General features: G+C 33.8%; 1 pseudogene across 1 annotated transcript; it reads right to left on the reverse strand.

The window, feature by feature from the left end:
* Positions 1 to 816: 816 nt before the first annotated feature.
* Positions 817 to 4816, reverse strand: LOC107628794 (disease resistance protein RUN1-like; annotated as a pseudogene). Its single transcript, XR_015907256.1, has 5 exons — positions 4149 to 4816; positions 2854 to 3955; positions 2483 to 2776; positions 1585 to 2337; positions 817 to 1486 (listed from the first exon to the last, which is right to left on the reverse strand). The product of XR_015907256.1 is annotated as a disease resistance protein RUN1-like (transcript).
* Between the last annotated feature and the right edge of the window lie 4044 nt (positions 4817 to 8860).

Raw genomic sequence — 8860 nt, forward strand, 5'->3', positions numbered from 1 at the left:
TTCTTACTTGAATGGATTATGATTTATGAGTAATACTAAAAGAAACTCACAGAGGATAGTTGAGTAACAATTTTGTAGATAAGGCGCTTAGAATTTGTTTTTCAATCCTTCTTTTGTTGTGAAACTAGCATCTTAGTTAGATATCAAAGATGTAAATATTAGAAATGGATTAATACATTTTATCATCAAATATTTTTAGACTGTTATTACTTATTATTGTGCAATTTGCATATGTTCTTTAAATGTATTTTTTACTTTTTAGCTACTGCTATTGTTGCAAGAAAATAGCGTGTATTAAAATACAACTGAAATTGGAGCGGAATTTTGGAAGATACTATCTATCTAGCCTATTTTCAGCATCTAAATTCTTCTGAATATTTATACTTAAAAATTTATAAGTTTTTCTTTCAAAAAACACATACATGTACCATTGTTGGTTGGATCCATAAATTGCTATTATTATTATTATTATTATTATTATTATTATTATTATTATTATTATTATTATTATTATTATTATTATTATTATTATTATATGAAAATCTTTTCATAGAAAATATAAAATATAAGTTAAGATTTTAAGTTTTTTATGTATTTAGTTTATTGGAAAAACTAAAATTTCTTTTTTTACCATTTTAACTAATGTTTTTACTTTTTAGGATATTTTTATAACTTAATATATATGATTATATGAATTCAAATGAATAAACTTCAATTGAATATTTAATTTTGAATCCAATATTTTTAAAACTGACTGATTGTTTTATTTTTATGTTATAGTAATTTAATTAAAAACATTTAAATTACAAAAACCCATTTGTAAATGTAAAACAAAATTATCATTGCTGTTAAAATGTTACAAGTTACAAAATTATCATTGATGAATATAAGGATTGCGGACTATTTATTGGTGATCTTGAATTGCGAGAAACTTGTGGTTGGGACTCTGAGCTGAAGAATTGGCGCTAAACATCATAGTTGGGTTAAATTGTTCCAAATCTTCCTTAAATATCCAACGGTAACCACACCTCTTCACTTCTACTACTTCTGGATAATCACTTATGGTATGCAATTCAATACCATGAAGATCAGATGCTACTTCTTTTATTTCCCTTGCATAATCATTGATGAAAACTTCCCGGGAGATAAACTTTAACAACATATGATCTACTTCAGTTGTGATCAAATCTTTCTTAAGACATATTGGAATTCGGGAATAAATGTTCTCATAGGAACGAGTACAACGCAAACCAAAACCAATTAGAACTCGAGGATCTCTTGTTTCTTCAAACAATTGAGTTGGATCATGATGTGCAACAAATGTTACACAACAAGCAATGCCAATCCAATTATTGTCATCCACAATGAGAGATGGATCAAGGCTCACTGAACCACCCGTGTTCTGTTTGCTGAACCACCTTGGAATTTTAGTTCCTTGAACAACAGCTTCAATTGTGCATTTGGGTAAGGAGCATTGCAGGTTCACCTGCCACCGTAGAAATTAGGTACGATTAACAATATAAGTTCATAATATACACAGAAAAAAGCAAAATGGGAAAAGAAAGAAGGAATTGAAGTTGGTACCTGAATCATTTTTATCATCCATGAAATAACTGTCACACCACAACCTTCCGTGTCACTCAAATTCGGGCAGTTGAAAACATATATTCCTCCATAATATACTCTTCTGATCGGCAAAAGTGTACTAGGCAACCACTTTAGATGCTTACAGTACTCCAAGTTCAACCAAGTTAGCTTGGGAAGTTCCTTGATGCAATGAGGTGGTGTAACAAAATTGTTTCCCCCTATGTTTAAATATTGTAAACAACGTAACTGTCCAATAGCATCAGGGATTTGAACTAGATTACAGAAACTTATGTCAAGATATACCAAAGCTGGGAAACGGGACAAAATAGGCACCAACAAACCAACTGAATTGGAGCACCTTCTAGAAGATAAAAAGTTGAGAGGCCTTGTAAAAGTTTTGCATATGGAGGTTGTCATATGGCTTTGCACACTTTGACCTGTATTCAACTGCTTGCTTTGTCTTGGTTTCTCTAACAACTGATATTTAAGTAATTTCCAACACCCAGATAGGTTTAAATCATGAAGAGAATTAAGATGAAATATGCTGTTGGGAATACTCACAAGATTTTTACAGTTTTCTAGATTCAAATAAAGAAGCTTTTCCAGAGAACCAATAGATGCATCAAGGTGAACAAGTTTCACACATCCTGTAAGATTTATGTGCGAAAGATTTGGGGCCTGAGATAAATTTGGTATCTTTACAAGATTTTTGGAATGACATAGTTCCAGATATGTCAAATTATGGAGATCCTGCAATAAAATAGAAGGCTATTATTATAAATATATTCTAGCTCATTTTAATTAAGTGAACGAAAAGAGAAAGAATAAGAAAATGTCTTCTTGTTTTCTTTCAAATATAATCAAAACATGAATAATACAATGATATCTATCATACCTTTATTCCCTCCCATAGTTCTTTGATGTTGCTATAATGTAGGATTAATTTAACGAGTTTATTTGGCTGAAAGCTTGATGGCAAACATGTAAAAGAATAGTCTTCCCAATCAAGATACCCCAACCCGTTAGAAAGAAAATTAGGACGTCCTAAGAAATTCACTTCTCTGAGGATGAGTAATTTAAGGTGCCTCATTTGTGATAAAGCTTCAACCCTCAGTGTTGTCCTTTCTGACATCTCTTCTCTATTTTGATGAAATCTTGGCAGAACTATGGCTTCAAGGTTTTCTGCTGCCTGAAACATTAGACCTTTAAAAATTATTTAAATTCTAAAAATGAAGTCAAGAACAATATTCTCAATAACTATTTTACCTTATTTTCCCGCAAGACATCACTTAGATCCTTTTGATTCCATAACCTACTCCACTTTCTTGGTTCTTTGGGTGATTTTTCTCGAACAATACTCCTACCCAAATCTCTCAACAAATCATGCATATTGATAAAATTCCGCTTATAAGTTATGAGTGACTTATCAATGAGAATTCTTAAACCAATATCAGGTTGAAATCCTCGAATACTTAAAATATCTTTTACATACCATTTTCCTTTCCCAGAGGGAAAGAAACATGCAATATCAAGAAATATCTCCTTTTCCATCTCCTCAAGGCCATCATAACTGATTCTAAGCACATCTAGAATGTCTTTTGTTGGATTTTCTTTCAGTCTAACTAATGCACTACTCCACTCAGACACATTTCGCCCAAACAAAAATGAGCCCAACACTCTAATTGCTAACGGGAGTCCACTAGCATATGTTAATGCAGAATTTGTCAAACGTCTGTAATCTTGTGCAACATGATTACATTTGAAAGCTTTTCTACAAAACAATTGCAGAGCATTCTCATAGTTTAAGAGTTGAACTTTATAAACTCCATCCACTCCATACTCTCTCAATATATGTTCATCTCTAGAAACTATAATTATTCTACTCCCTGGACCTACCCATTCTTGTTTTATAGCCAACTTCTCCAACTGAATTCCCTTTTCAACATTATCTAGAACTATGAAAACCTTCCTATGGCGTAACCTAGTTTGAATAAGATTATTTGCCACTGAAAGATTGTATGTCGAAAAATTTTCTTCCTTGAAAGCTTGACAAAGAAGTTGCTTTTGTACACCAAGTGGACCATAATGTCTGTATGTTTCGCTTACATCATCTACAAAACATGAAACATCATATTGATGAGAGATTGCTTCATATAAAATGGTGGTAAGAGTTGACTTTCCTATACCACCCATTCCACAAATCCCTACCACACGAACATCATCATCCAAGCCTAAAGCTAGAATCTTTTTGAGTTCTTCTAAAGGGGATTGCATCCCAACTATATCATTAGATAGACTTGATGATGGTTTGGGACTCAATATACTTGTTACTGCTTTCACAATTTCCTCAATCTTAGCAGATTGTGACCTGAATATATAGTAAAAAAAGGTGAAAAACAAAAGACTGAACAAGAAAATCTACATAAATTCTTAGTTCAACAAAAAGGGGAAAAAACTATGTATAGCATGAGATGGTCTATCAATCATAATTGTCCAATGGAATCTTTGAAATGTCTTTATTTTAAAGGAGTAAATAGCAAAACATAGAACTGTTTACTCACTTATTCCTCATATCCCAGCCAGAGAGATTGGCTACTTGTGTTAGATCTGCCCTCCATCTTCGCACTTGCTCCGTCATTTCTGCATCATCTTTGAATCTTTGTTCATGTTTAATAAAGGCTTTCTCATAATTTCCACTTTGCCTTCTCACCTCAGTCGGACTCACATCATAGAAAACAGGCAGAACACGCTGTCCCGGTATTTCAATACAATCAGCTATCTTTGCTAGTTCTTGCAAGCACCATGTGGAGGAAGCATAGTTGATAGAGAAGACAACAATCAGGACCTGTGATGCTTCAATAGCTTCCAGGAGCCCCGCAGATAATAAGTCCTCCTTTCTGGAGCTTAGTATCATCCCTGAAGGCAACTATGCTGTATCTGTGGAGAGCATCAAAAAGTTGATCGGTGAAGTTGTAGCGAGTCTCGCCTCTGAAACTCACAAACACATCATATTTCCAATTCTTCTTATGAGACAAGGGGCTTTGGATTCTCATGCAATCCATTGTAAGTGATTAATAAGGATTAGTTTAATCTGTATGGAAATGAGATGCATACGGAGGACTCGGGGAAGAGTATATATATATATATATATATATAGTGGTGGCGTCATAGTGATTATTTAGCTGAAAATTCTTGCATTTGGATAGTGTAGCACTGCAGCATGAAAAGAACAAAACACTCTAGTAACCTTAATTAACTTCCAACTACTTCACGCGCATTCTTTCAATCTATTCTTAATATATAAAAGTAGGTACATAGGTTTACACACATTATTTCTAAGTCTTCTTCTATTAACACCATGTCAACACTGTCACTTACTTAGCAAAATTTTAGAATCCACCACTCAAATCTTGCCAAATCAACTTTTATTTTTCAAATAAAAAAAAAACACAAAAAAATAACTTTTCTCATATTTTCTTGAAATCCTCTTCCTCTTGGCACCTCTTCTATATTAAGATTCTATTTTCTCCATCCTCTTCCAATTCCATGAGCTATTGTTTTTCCCTCAAAATAAATTGTCCATCACGATGTCCAGCAGAGCCGCATTGTATAAATTGCAGAAACAGGACAAACTTCATTCCTCTTGTTGCGGTTTTCCTGTCAGAACTCGATTCTGGGTCTCAGACCAACGTCACCATTCGGCGCCGCCAACATAGGAAATTCGTCCCAGGTATCTTCCTAAAGATTTTCAACTTTGCCGTTTATTCTTCTCATTCTGTTGTTCAATATCATTTTCAATAGCTTTATTTATTCGTTGATAATCTAAAAATTGAAAACTCGAGAGTATTAGAGTCAAATTCAGAGTTTTATAGCCTTGATTTTATTCATATTTTACATCATTTGACATGAAGTGCATATAACTAATTTCCTCTCAAATCAAGCTTTTACAGCTTTTTCTTTTTTCCAAAAAAAAAAAAAGCAGAAAAAATAAATTCTAAAGTAGAATGGAGTAATCATACCAACCTGCAGCTAAAATTAGAAACCACCACATAAAAATATATCTCATTTGAGAATTATCAAGTGATATTGATTTTTTTGTTCAATTATTTTTAATTTTTTAACATAGTACAGCAATCCTATCAACAGCAAAAAAGAAACCACTTTTATAGTACTAGATTTTTAGTAATTTTGTAATGTTACTATTAAATTAAAAAGATATTTTTTTAAGCTAGAGAGAGTATTTGACTAGCCCTGTTGAATATTGATATTTTTTTAATCAATTGTGGAACTTCGGAAGATTAACTACTCCATTTATTTGTCCTATTTTGGTATTTTGGTCTTTCTTTTTTGCTTTGTCATTTTTAGTACGTATCAAGCAAAAGTAACAAAAATGATCCCAAGCTTCTATTCTTAATATATAAAAGTAGATGGATAGGTTTACTCATATTATTTTTAAAACATCTTTTTCTTTTTACTAATGTCATGTCAATAACATTATTTACGTAGCAAAATTTTAGAATCAACTACTCAATTTTTGTCAAATCAACTATTATTTCCAAATCAACAAAAAAATAAAATATACAAAAAACAATACAATAATACCAACGACAATAATTAGAAATTAATAGTGTCTAACCAAATTTATAACTTACGAAGATATTAAATCCATATCCCTATATTTATTATATCTTACCGTTATAAACAATACAATAAATTTATAACCCCAATAATTAATTCATTAATTTCTATAAATATGTAAAATCCCTACAATACCCTTATTTCCCTTTTTTTCAAACCAAACCCTAACCCTCTTCTAACATACTCACTCACCTCTCACAGCCGCACACACACTCGCCCACACCCTCTTCCTCACAGCACACACCCACGAGCTGAGAAAAGAAAAAAAAAAAAGAAAGATGGAGATCGAGAGAGTGAAGGAGAGGAGGAGAGAAGGAAGAAGAGGAGGGAGAGGGTTACTGCACCGGTGTCGTGCCTCACCGTATCCAACTTGCCATTGCGTCGCCACCGCACCCGTCTCGCGCAGCTGCATTCAGCTCGCTGTCGCGCCGCCTTGCCGTCGTTGCTGCCGAAGAAATCGCCGTTAGAGGGAGACCTTGTCGTTGCAGCGGAAAGCGCAGAGTACGAAGAGAGGGTGAGAGAGCTACAAGATGGAGGGAAGGAGGGTGGCAGTCGTGAGAGGAGGTGACGATGGAGGTTTCTGCTGTTGCCGTCGCTGGAACTCACCGCTGGTGCACTGGAGCTACTTCATCCCCTAACTTGCTCCACCGTGGCTGACCCCTGTCCTCCCTGTTTTCGTCGGAGTTACTGATGCCACTGCTGGAGGAGAAGATCTAATGGCACTACTGTTTTGCTTCACCAGTGTAGCTCTTACTGTTGCCGGAAAACATGCTACAACTTCCAAACTTGCCGGAAACACTGTCTTGCCACTGTTCTGGTCTAGTTTCTTCCCTTGATCTGTTCCAATTTCACCTTATCTCTGCCGCCATTTCATTTCTCTGTCTTGCTCTTATTCTGATTTATTTTTGGCCTCTATTCTGTTTTAGATTTTCAGAACTATATTTGTATTTGTCTTTCATTCGATTTGAATCTACTGCCTTTGGCTGGTGTCGTGGCCATTGTTGCTATCGTAAGAATTGAAGTTGCTGCACTGTCCCAGTTCAAGTTTCGCGCTCTTTCGTACCCTTTTAATTTGGCACCTGAGTTCGGCCTCTTCGGTCCCTTAGGACCATGTTGTGAGTAGGCTTTACATTTATAATTGTTTGATTGTGCATCTATAATTATTTTGATATATATCAATTATGATTTTTGAATTATACTCACTATATTTGCCTTGAATGATTTTAAATGGATTAGAATAATTGATTTTTTAGAATTAAATAATTCATTTTTATGAAGTTTATACTTTCGGAACTATACATGAGACTATATATATTTTTGAAGAAGTTTTGTATTATTCTAAAATGTTTGATTTTAATTGAAAATCTGTTTTTAAAGCATTGAAGTATTTGTTAGTACTCACTTTAAAGGTTGTGAAATATATTTGAAATTTCTTATGATTGAAAAAGTAGGATTGGAAAGATTTCTGATGAGAAAGTATAATATGATTTGATTTGATTCGATATCTTATATATTTGAAAGATCAAGGATTTATTGTATTTGAAACTATATGTTTTGAATTGGTTTGGGAGGCTCGTATTAGAAAATCGTAGTTAACGGCGGTTATGACGTTAACTTAGATGCATCTAACTCAGACTCCAGCTAGCAGGGGTGTTGCTAGCCTAACGTGTAGGCCACACGTTAGATCTGTTATTCTGTTAGAACACACGAGAGGAAAGGGCTACCCTTAGAGGTGGAGCCGCCCAAGTGTGGATTATTTGATTTGATTTCTGTATGAGAACTCCCTTATTGATTCACATATTCGTATAAATTATTATTTTCTAACTAAAATTATTTTTATGATAATGTTTATATGGTCTCATGTGGATTATAGATGTATTATCTAGTCACTGAGTTGCAAAACTCACCCTTTTTTTTTAAAAAATCTTTTTCAGGAACAAATACTTGAATGTGTGAGCCTTCTATTCAAGAGTAATGATCTGCAATTGGTACTTCATTTTTGTTGAGTTCTTAGACGTCATATGCTCCATATGTCACAGACAGGATTCATCTATATTTACTTATTTTACCTTTTATTAAAAATATGTAATTATTCATTTTAGAAACTGTAAATTTATTTAAAAATATTTGTAATTTTCTTATTTAATTTATATTTGAGTCTGATAGGCTTGCTATGGAACTGTTTCCTTGAGCGTCGGTCATGGTTCATTTTGGGCCGTGACAAAGTGGTATCAGAGCTTAGGTTTAATCTGTGTAACATGGAGCAAGTGTCCTATGGTAGGATCACAATTGTATAAATAGAAGCGTGCCTATTTATACAAATTGTGGCACTATCAGAGGCCTGTAGGAATGTCATTCTTATCTTTTAAGTCATTTTTGTCATTCTTGTCTTCTGGTTCTTGTTACCATGTGTTCGTTGCCGCTTCTTGCCACCACTTTCTTCTTCTTTGTACCCAACCTCGAGTCATCATTTGGTACCTTTTCTTGAATTTGCTTTTGCAATGACTTCAATTTCGGTTCTGGTTCGCGATTTATGCCTTGTAGCTAATTCTAATCTTTCTCGCCTTTGGTGAATGTATGCTTTAATTCTTATTCGTCTTTGTGTTGTTCTCTGTGATTCTTGATGTCAATATCT

Source organism: Arachis ipaensis, chromosome B3 (genome assembly GCF_059453495.1).
Source record: "Arachis ipaensis isolate K30076 ecotype BB chromosome B3, ASM5945349v1, whole genome shotgun sequence".
Lineage (NCBI taxonomy): Eukaryota > Viridiplantae > Streptophyta > Magnoliopsida > Fabales > Fabaceae > Arachis > Arachis ipaensis.